Genomic DNA, 9,348 nt, shown 5'->3' with positions numbered 1-9,348 from the left:
ACTATAGAACACTTAGGAAAGAAATTGAAGAGCACATAAAGAAATGGGAAAACATTCCATGCACATGGACCAAAGGAACAAATATCATTAAAATGTCTGTATTTCCCAAAGCAATCAATACATTTCATGCAATCTTTACATTTTGATGCTACAAAATACTTCAGGTTCTTCTTGCATATTTCCTACCTAAATCCTAGAATAAGCTATTTCTCCAAGAAACCTGGTTCTTTTTATTAGAAACTGGTATTAAAAAAAAACAAGATCTGGGTGCTACATGTGCATATTGCTTCCATTCTCAATAGAAGTATAGAATAATTCCTTCTCAGGGTGCCTGGGTGGCTCAGTTGGCTAAGTATCTGCCTTCAGCTCAGATCATGATCCCAGGACCCTGGGACTGGGCCCTGTCTCTGGCTCCCTGCTTGGCAGGGAGTCTGCTTCTCCCTGTCCTGCTGCTGTTCCCCCTGCTTGTGCTTGAGCTAGCTCTCACTCTCTCTCTCTGTCAAATAAATAAATAAAATCTTAGGAAAAAAATTCCTTCTATTATCTCTCAATTGACAGAGCAAGGACATATTAGTGCATATATCAACACTTTATACCTCTGTTGTGTATATTCTTTATATATAACTGTGTTTAAGTACTTATATCTATGTTAAGCTAAACATGAGTTCATACTGATGTCCCTAACTTACCACATGGATCATTCTAGCTTCCCCTCTTTCTAACCTGTAAACTTCATTTCAAATACAAAAAACTTGATTCCCACCATTTATGATTCATTTACTTAATTGCCCAGTTCCAGGATACATGTATAGCAGTATAAGAATTATTTACCTGCACACCATAGAATATAACTTTATAAACCTCAGTACAGTTGCTCATGTTTAATTCCTTTTGCTTTCAATCTTAACAGACTCTATTCATTTCCAAAGTTAAATAGGCCAGTACCTTTTCCCCCAGTCCCTTCAGTTAAGTTGTTTCATACATTTGTAATATAGTTAGATTCTCTTTTCACAATCCTCAGTTCTTCTTTAGAAACTTCAACCTCCTAAATATGTTTTTAACTACATACATTAAGATTTGTCTTTGTACTATCAAGTTCTATGGGTTTTTTGAAAAATGCATAGTATCTTGTAACACCACTGCAGTATCATACAGAGTAATTTTACAGCCCTAATAATCCCCTGTGCCTCACAGTTCATCAGTCTCTCCTTTTGTCAAAGTTTGCTGATCCTTTTACTATCTATATAGTTTTGGGTTTTCCAGAATGTCCTATAATTGGAATCATGTAATATTTAGTCAGTGAGAATAGTTTCTTTCACTTAGAAACATACACATTTATTTATTCAACTATATTTAATATACAGTGTTCTATTAGTTTCAGTTGTACAGTGTAATGATTCAATTCTAGAAATTGCCCAGTGCTCATCACAATAAGTGTACTCTTTAATCCCCATCACCTGTTTCACCCAGCCCCTCCCACCTCTCCTCTGGCAACCACAAGTTTGTTCTCTATATTCAAGAAATCTTTTATTTTTTTCTTTATTCATTTGTTTTATTAAATTCCACATATGAATGAAATCATATGGTATTTGCTTTCTCTGAATGACTAATTTTACTTAGCATTATAATCAGTACATTCATCCCTATTGTTGCAGATGGCTATATTCTTTTTAATGCCTAATATTCCATTGTGTGTGTGTGTGTGTGTGTGTGTGTGTGTGTGTGTGTATACCGCATCATCATTATCCATCTATGGTTGGGAACTGGGGTTACTTCCATATCGTGGCTGTTATAAATAATGCTGCAACGGACATGGGGGTGTATATATCTATTTGAATTAGCATTTTTATTTTCTTTGGGTAAATAACCTGTAGTGGAATTACTGGGTCATATGGTAATTGCATTTTTAATTTTTTGAGGAATTATTTTTTAATTTTTGAGGTACTGTTTTCCACAGTGGCTGCACCAGTTTGCATTATCACCAACAGGACATAAGGATTCTTTTTTTCTTTTCCTCCACATTCACCTCAACACTTATTTCTTGTGGTTTTGATTTTAGTCATTTAGTGTGTTGTGATATTTCATTGTCATTTTGGTTTGCCTTACCCTGATGATTAATGATGTTGAGCATCTTTTCATGTGTCTGTCAGCTATCTGTGTGTCATCTTTGTAAAATGTCTATGCAGGTCCTCTGCTTATTTTTAATTGGGCTATCTGTTTTGTTTTGGTTTTGGTTGATTTAAGTTCTTTATATATTTTGGATATTAACTCCTTATGGGATATATTATTTGCAAAATCTTCTCCCATTTAGTAGGTTCCATTGTCATTTTGTTGATGGTTTCCTTTGTGGTACAAAAGCTTTTTTAATTTGATGTAGTCTCAATAGTTGATTTTGCTTTTGTTTCCCTAGCCACAAAAGACACATCTGCAAAAAAGTTTTTAAGTCTGATGTCAAAGAATTAACTGCCTTTGTGTTCCAGAATATTTATGGTTTCAGGTCTCACATTTAGGTCTTTAATTCATTTCAAGTTTACTTTTATGTATAGTACAGGAAAGTAGTCCAGTTACATTCTTTTGCATATAGCTGCTCAGTTTTCCTGACACCATTTGTTGAAGAGACCATCTTTTTTCCCATTGTATATTCTTGCCTCTTTGTCATAGATTAAAACTGACCACAAACATTTCAGGGCACCTGGGTGGCTCAGTGGGTTAAGGCCTCTGCCTTCGGCTCAGGTCATGATCCCAGGGTCCTGGGATCAAGTCCTGCATCGGGCTCTCTGCTCAGCGGGGACCCTGCTTCCTCTCTCTCTCTCTCTGCCTGCCTCTCTGCCTACTTGTGATCTCTTGTCAAATAAATAAAATGAAATCTTTAAAAAAAAAGTGCAGAAACTCAGGTCCCACCACAGAACGGAATCAGAGCCTGTATTTGAATAAGATCTCCAGCTTGTGGCTGTATACATTAAATTAAAAAAAAAAAAAACTGACCACAAACATTTCTTGGCTCTGTATTCTGTTCTATTGATCTATAGGTCTATGATTGCACCAATACCGCACTGTTTTGATCACTACAGCTTTGTTGTATATCTTGAAATCTTGAATTGTGATACATCCAGTTTTGGTCTTCTTTTTCAAGATTGCTGTAGCTATTGGATCTTTTATACAAATTTTAGGATTGTTTGCTCTAGTTTTGTGAAAAATGCTGTTGGTATTTTGGCAGGGATTGCCTTAAATCTGCATATCACTTTGGGTAGCATGGACATTTTAACAATATTTGTTCTCCCAACACATGAGCATGGAATACCCATTTGTTTGTATTATCTACAACCTCTTTTTGGAGTACAGGCTTTCCCCATCCTTGGTTAAGTTTATTCCTACGTATTTTGTTATTTTTGGAGCAATTATAAATAGATTGTTTTCTTAATTTCTCTTTCTGCTTCTTATTACTGTATATAAATGCAACAGATTTCTGTATATTTGTACTCTGTGAGTAAATTCATGTATTTAGTTTTAGTAGTTTTTTTTTTTTTTTGGTGAAGTTCTTAGGGTTTTGGGTTTTTTTTTTTTAGGAAATTTTCCATCTTTTTTAAAGATTTTATTTATTTATTTATTTGACAGACAGAGATCACAAGTAGGCAGAGAGGCAGAGAGAGAGGGGGAAGCAGACTCCTTGCCGAGCCAGATGCGGGGTTCGATCCCAGGACCCTGAGACCATGACCCAAGTTTTACTTCTTTCTTATCAATTTGGGTGTCCTTCCTTCCTCCCACCCCCTTCCTCCCCTCTTTTTTTTTTGTCTGATTGCTGTGGCTAGCACTTCCAGTATTATATTGAATAAAAGTGGTGACAGTGGACATCCTTGTCTAGTTCCTGACCTTAGAAGCAAAGCTCTAAGTTTTTCACCTTTGAGGATGATGTGGTTTTTTCATGTATGGCCTTTATTATGTGGAGGTATGTTTTCTTTAAATTGACTTTATTAAGAGCTTTTATCCTGAATGTATGTTGTACTTTGTCCAGTGCTTTTTCTGTTTCTTTTGAGATCATCATATGGTTTTTGTCCTTTCTCTTGATGTGGTGTATCACAGTGATTAATTTGCAAATCTTGAACCACCTTTAGATCCTTAAATAAATCCAGATCATGATGAATGATTTTTTAATATATTGTTAGATTTGATTTGCTAATATTTTGTTGAGGATTTTTGCATCTGTGTTCCTCAGAGATATTGGCCTGTAATTTTCTTATTTTATAGTGTCTCTATCTGGGTTTGATATTGGGGTAATCCTGGTCTCATAGAATGAATTATGAACATTTCCTTCTTCTAATTTTTGGGATGGTTTGAGAAGAACAGGTATTAACTCTTTCAATGTTTGGTAGTTTCCCATCCAATTACTAATCAGGCTTGACCTTGCTTAGCTTTTGAGATCAGACAAGATCAGGAGTGTTCAGCATAATGTAGTCACAGTGAGCACTACAAGGTATTATATCCAACTAATGAATCATTGAACAATACATCAAAAACTAATGATATAATTAATATATGTTGACTACTTGATTTAAATTTAAAAAATTGGTAGTATTCACCTGTGAAGCCATCTGGTATTGGACTTTTATTTGTTGAGTTTCTTTATTGCTGATTCAACTTTATCGCTACTAATAGAATTATTCTAATTTTCTTTTCTTCCTGATTCAATTTTGGAAGGTTATACATTTCTAGGACTTCATCCATTTCTTCTAGTTTGTCCACTTTGTTGACATATTTTTCATACTATTCTCTTATAAATCTTTATATTTCTGTGGAGTCAGTTGTTATTACTCCTCCTTCATTTCTGATTTTTAATCCCCCCATCTTTTTTTTTTTTTTTTTTTTTTGGTGAGTCTGTCTAATGTTATTTATCAATTTTGTTGATGTTTTCAAAGAACCACCTTTTGATTTCAGTTTTGGTTTTGTTGATCTGTTCTAGTTTTTTTTTTTTTTTTTGGTTTGTATTTCATTCATCCCTGCTCTAATCTTTATTATTTCCTTCCTTCTACTGGATTTAGCCTAATTCTTTTTTTCTAGACCTTTCAGGCATAAGTTAGGTTGTTTATTTGAGATTTTTCTTGTCTTTTGAGGTAGCCCTGTATTCCTATAATCTTCCCTCTTGGAACAGCTTTTACTGCATCCCCCAAATTTTGGAACATTGGGTTGTCTTCTTTATGTATTTTTTAAAATATCCTCTTTGATTTCTCTAGGGACTCATTCATTGTTTAGTAGCATGTTATTTAGCCTGCATGTATTTTTCTTTCCAGATTTTTTCTTATGATTGATTTAGAGTTTCATAATCATTGTGGTTGGGGAAGATGCAGGATGTGATTTCAACCTTTTTGAATTTGTCGAGAATTTTGTGGCCTAATATGTGATCTCTTCTAGAGAATATCCATGTGTACTTGAAAAGAATGTGTATCCTGCTGGTTGGGGATAGAATGTTCTTAATATATTTGTTAATATTTCTTGCAGGGCAGGTCTACTGGCAGTGAATTCCCTCAAATTTTGTTTTTCTTTTTTTTTTTAAGATTTTATTTATTTACTTGATGAAGAGAGAGATCACAAGTGGAGAGGCAGGCAGAGAGAGAGGGGGAAGCAGGCTCCCTGCTGAGCAGAGAGCCCAATGCGGGGCTCCATCCCAGGACCCTGAGATCATGATCTCAGCTGAAGGCAGAGGTTTAACCCACTGAGCCACCTAGGCACCCCAATTTTTGCTTTTTTCTGATAGAATCTTTCTCTTTCACTTTTTTTTTTTAAGATTTTATTTATTTGTTTGAGAGAGGGACGGTGAGGGAGAGCATGAGCGAGGAGAACGTCAGAGGGAGAAGCAGACTCCTGATGGAGCTGTGAGCTTGATGCGGGACTCAGTCCCGAGACTCCAGGATCATGATCTGAGCTGAAGACAGTCACTTAACCAACTGAGCCACCCAGGTGCCCCTCTCCTTCACTTTTAAGGGATAATTTTAATAGATATAAAAATCTAGGTTGGTGTATTTCTCAGCACTTTTTTATGCTACTCTCATTTTGTTTGCTGTGTTTCTGATAAGTTTGATACAATTCTCATCCTTGTTCTTCTATACTTAAGCTGCATCCTCTGACTGCTTTCAAGATCTTCCTTTCTTTTCCCCCCCTACTATTTGAGTATAATATGCCTAGGGGAAGAATTTTCAGTTTTTATCCTGCTTGGTGTTTTCCCTGCTAAAGTTTCTACTGACATATCTTCAAGCTCACTGATTATTTTTTTGACCATGTCCAGTCTACTGATGATCCTAGTGAAAGCATTATTCATTATTCTTCTCGTGTTTTTTTTTTTTCTAGCATTTCCTTTTGATTCCTTCTTAGTAGTTTCATCTCTATGCTTATATTGCCCATCTGTTTCTTGCATGTTGTCTACTTTATCCATTGGGGTTCTTAACATATTATAGTTATTTTATATTCTCTGTCTGATAATTCCAAATTGTGCCTTATCTAAGCTAATGATACTTGTCTGCCCACACTGTTTTTGCTTGCCTTTTAGCATACCTTGTTATGTTTTTGTCATGTAATAGGATCTGAAGTAAACAGGCATTTAGTGTCAGACCTTATGTTAATTTGGCTAGGAGATTTGCTTTGTCTAATGTTTGTTGTAGCTGTAGGTGTCAGAGACTTATTTTTCCTCTGGTGTTCTTATTTACTGCCCTTTGGTCCTTGGCATCCTTTTAAGGATGAAATGTCTGGTCCTTTCACCTTTTTCACTAGAATCCTCTATTTATACAGGAGGCTTGTCAGTGTAATGGTACGGCCTGCATGAAGGGGAAGCAGTCTATAATCTTACAATTAAGTCTCAGTCTTGAAGTGGGCCTGGGCACTAGGTGTGACCTTCACAATATTTTCTCAGCCTTTTTTTTTAAATCCCCTTGAGTGAGACAGAAAGGGCTAGAGGGTTCCCTCATCCTAGATAAGGTTCTAGTAGTCTTTTCTCTTACTGAGCAGGCCCTTGTGATAGAGAATATTGTAGTCATATTTCAAGATTTACTTTTTCCCTTCCCTGCCAGAAACGTGAATGTTTTTTCATGGCTCTTCACCATGAATACATATTTCCAAGTAAAATCCATAAATGTGTGGTATCTCCCCCAAGACTGCTGACCCAGAAGTTTCTCATTTTCATGCTAGACCGCACTGGGCCTCCAGCAATTCACTGAAGTTACCATTAAGTGTACCTACCAGTTCATGGTTCCAGCAGCTTCTGTCCCAGTGGTCTTAACTGTGATTTTCTGTATTCACTTCCCTTCAGATTCCAGGGTAGAAAATGGCCCTGGGACCTCAATTGTTCAATTGTTTAATTGGTCCAAGAAAAGTCACTGGTTTTTAGTTATTCAGCTTTTTTTGTTGTTGTTGTGTTAGTCACCATACAGTACATTCGTTTTTGATGTAGTGTTCCATGATTCATTGTTTGTGTATAACACCCGGTGCTCCATGCAATACGTGCCCTCCTTAATACCCATCACCAGGCTAACCCATCCCTCCAACTCTTTCCCCTCTAAAACCCTCAGTTTGTTTCCCAGAGTCCATAGTCTCTCAAGATTCCTCTCCCTCTTCATTCTTCTCTTCCTTCTCCTAATGTTCTTCACTCTATTCCTTGTGTTCCACAAATAAGTGACACCGTATGATAATTGACTTTCTCTGCTTGACTTATTTCACTTAGCATATCATATCAGTACAAAAGTTGGATATTCATATCAGTAGTTTCACTCATATCAGTACAAAAGTTGGATATTCATCCTTTCTGATGGCTGAGTAATATTCTATTCTGTGTATGGACCATATCTTCTTTATCCATTCGTCTGTTGAAGGGTATCTTGGCTATTTCCACAGTTTGGCTGTGGACATTGCTGCTATGAACACTGGGGTACACATGGCCCTTCTTTTCACTACATCTGTATCTTTGGGTTAAATGCTAAGTAGTGAGATTGCTGGGTCATGGGGTAGCTCCATTTTTAACTTTTGAGGAACCTCCATACTGTTTTCCAAAGTGGCTGTACCAACTTGCATTCCCACCAACAGTGTAAGAGTGTTCCCCTTTTTCTTGTTGAAAAGACAGGAATTATGATTTCTAAACTCTTTATGTGTCAGAGCAAAACCAAAAGTCTTCTGTTTATTTTTTAATATTAAAATAGCCTTGACTTTCATAGATAAAGCTCACTTGATTATGATGTATTATCATTTTCATATACTGCAGAATTATATTTGCTAAATTTTTGTTAATCTTTGCATTTATGTTCATAAGGGATATTAGTTTGTAGTTTCCTTTTCTTTTGGTATCATGGTAATGTTGACTTTACAGAATTAGTTAGAAAGTATGACCTTATCTTTAATTTTCTGGGAAACTTTGTATATAATTAGTACCATTATTTTCCTGAAATGTTTGACAGAGTAAGGTCATTCGGTTGGAGTTTATCTTTTGTGGGAAGAATTTAACTATAAATTTAATTGCTTTGATACATATAAAGCTATGCAAGTAATCTATTTCTTCATAAATAAGTTTTGGTATTTTGTGTCTTTCAGTGAAGTTTTCTGTTTCATTAAAGTTCTTGAATGTAATGGCATGAAGTTCATAATATTCCCTTATATTATCTCATTAATATATTCAGAATATTTACAGTTGTCATTCTCTTATTTCTAATAATTGTTATATTTTTATTTCTCCCTCTTTTATGTATATATATATGTGTGTGTATATGCATGAGTTTTTCTATTTGTTTCCTGATAACTGTCTAGAGATTTATTATTTTATTGCATTTCTCAAAGAACCAGCTTGGTCTCATAGGCTCATCTGTGTTTTTTAAATTTCATTGGCTTCTATTCTTTATGGTTTTCTTTCTTCTGCTTATATTGATTTTAATTGTTTTTTCCTATTTTATTAAGGTGGAAGATGAAGTCGGTGATTTGAGACCTTTCTCCTTGCCATTCAGGTATTTAGTGCCATAAATTTCTGCACTGCTTTAGATGTCTTGTACACATTTTGATATCTTCTGTTATCATCTTATTTTAGTTCAACATACTTTATAATTTTGCTTTTGAGTTCTTACTTAAACTTGGAGGTATTTAAAAGTGTTTTTGTTTCATTTCCAAATAGTGATAGATTATCCAGATATCTTTGTTATTTACTTCTAATTTAATTCCTTTGTAGTTAGAGAACAGAGTTTGTATGATTTGAATTCTTTTAAGTTTAGTGAGAATTGTAGTTTTTTCTAGATAACTTTTTAAAGTACACTGGAAAAGAATATGAAACATATATATTTAGCTGGTTAGGGTGAAATGTTCTATAAATTTTAATTAGCTGTAATT

Source organism: Lutra lutra, chromosome 7 (genome assembly GCF_902655055.1).
Source record: "Lutra lutra chromosome 7, mLutLut1.2, whole genome shotgun sequence".
Classification (NCBI taxonomy): Eukaryota; Metazoa; Chordata; class Mammalia; order Carnivora; family Mustelidae; genus Lutra; species Lutra lutra.
Note: the sequence above shows the minus strand (reverse complement) of the source record.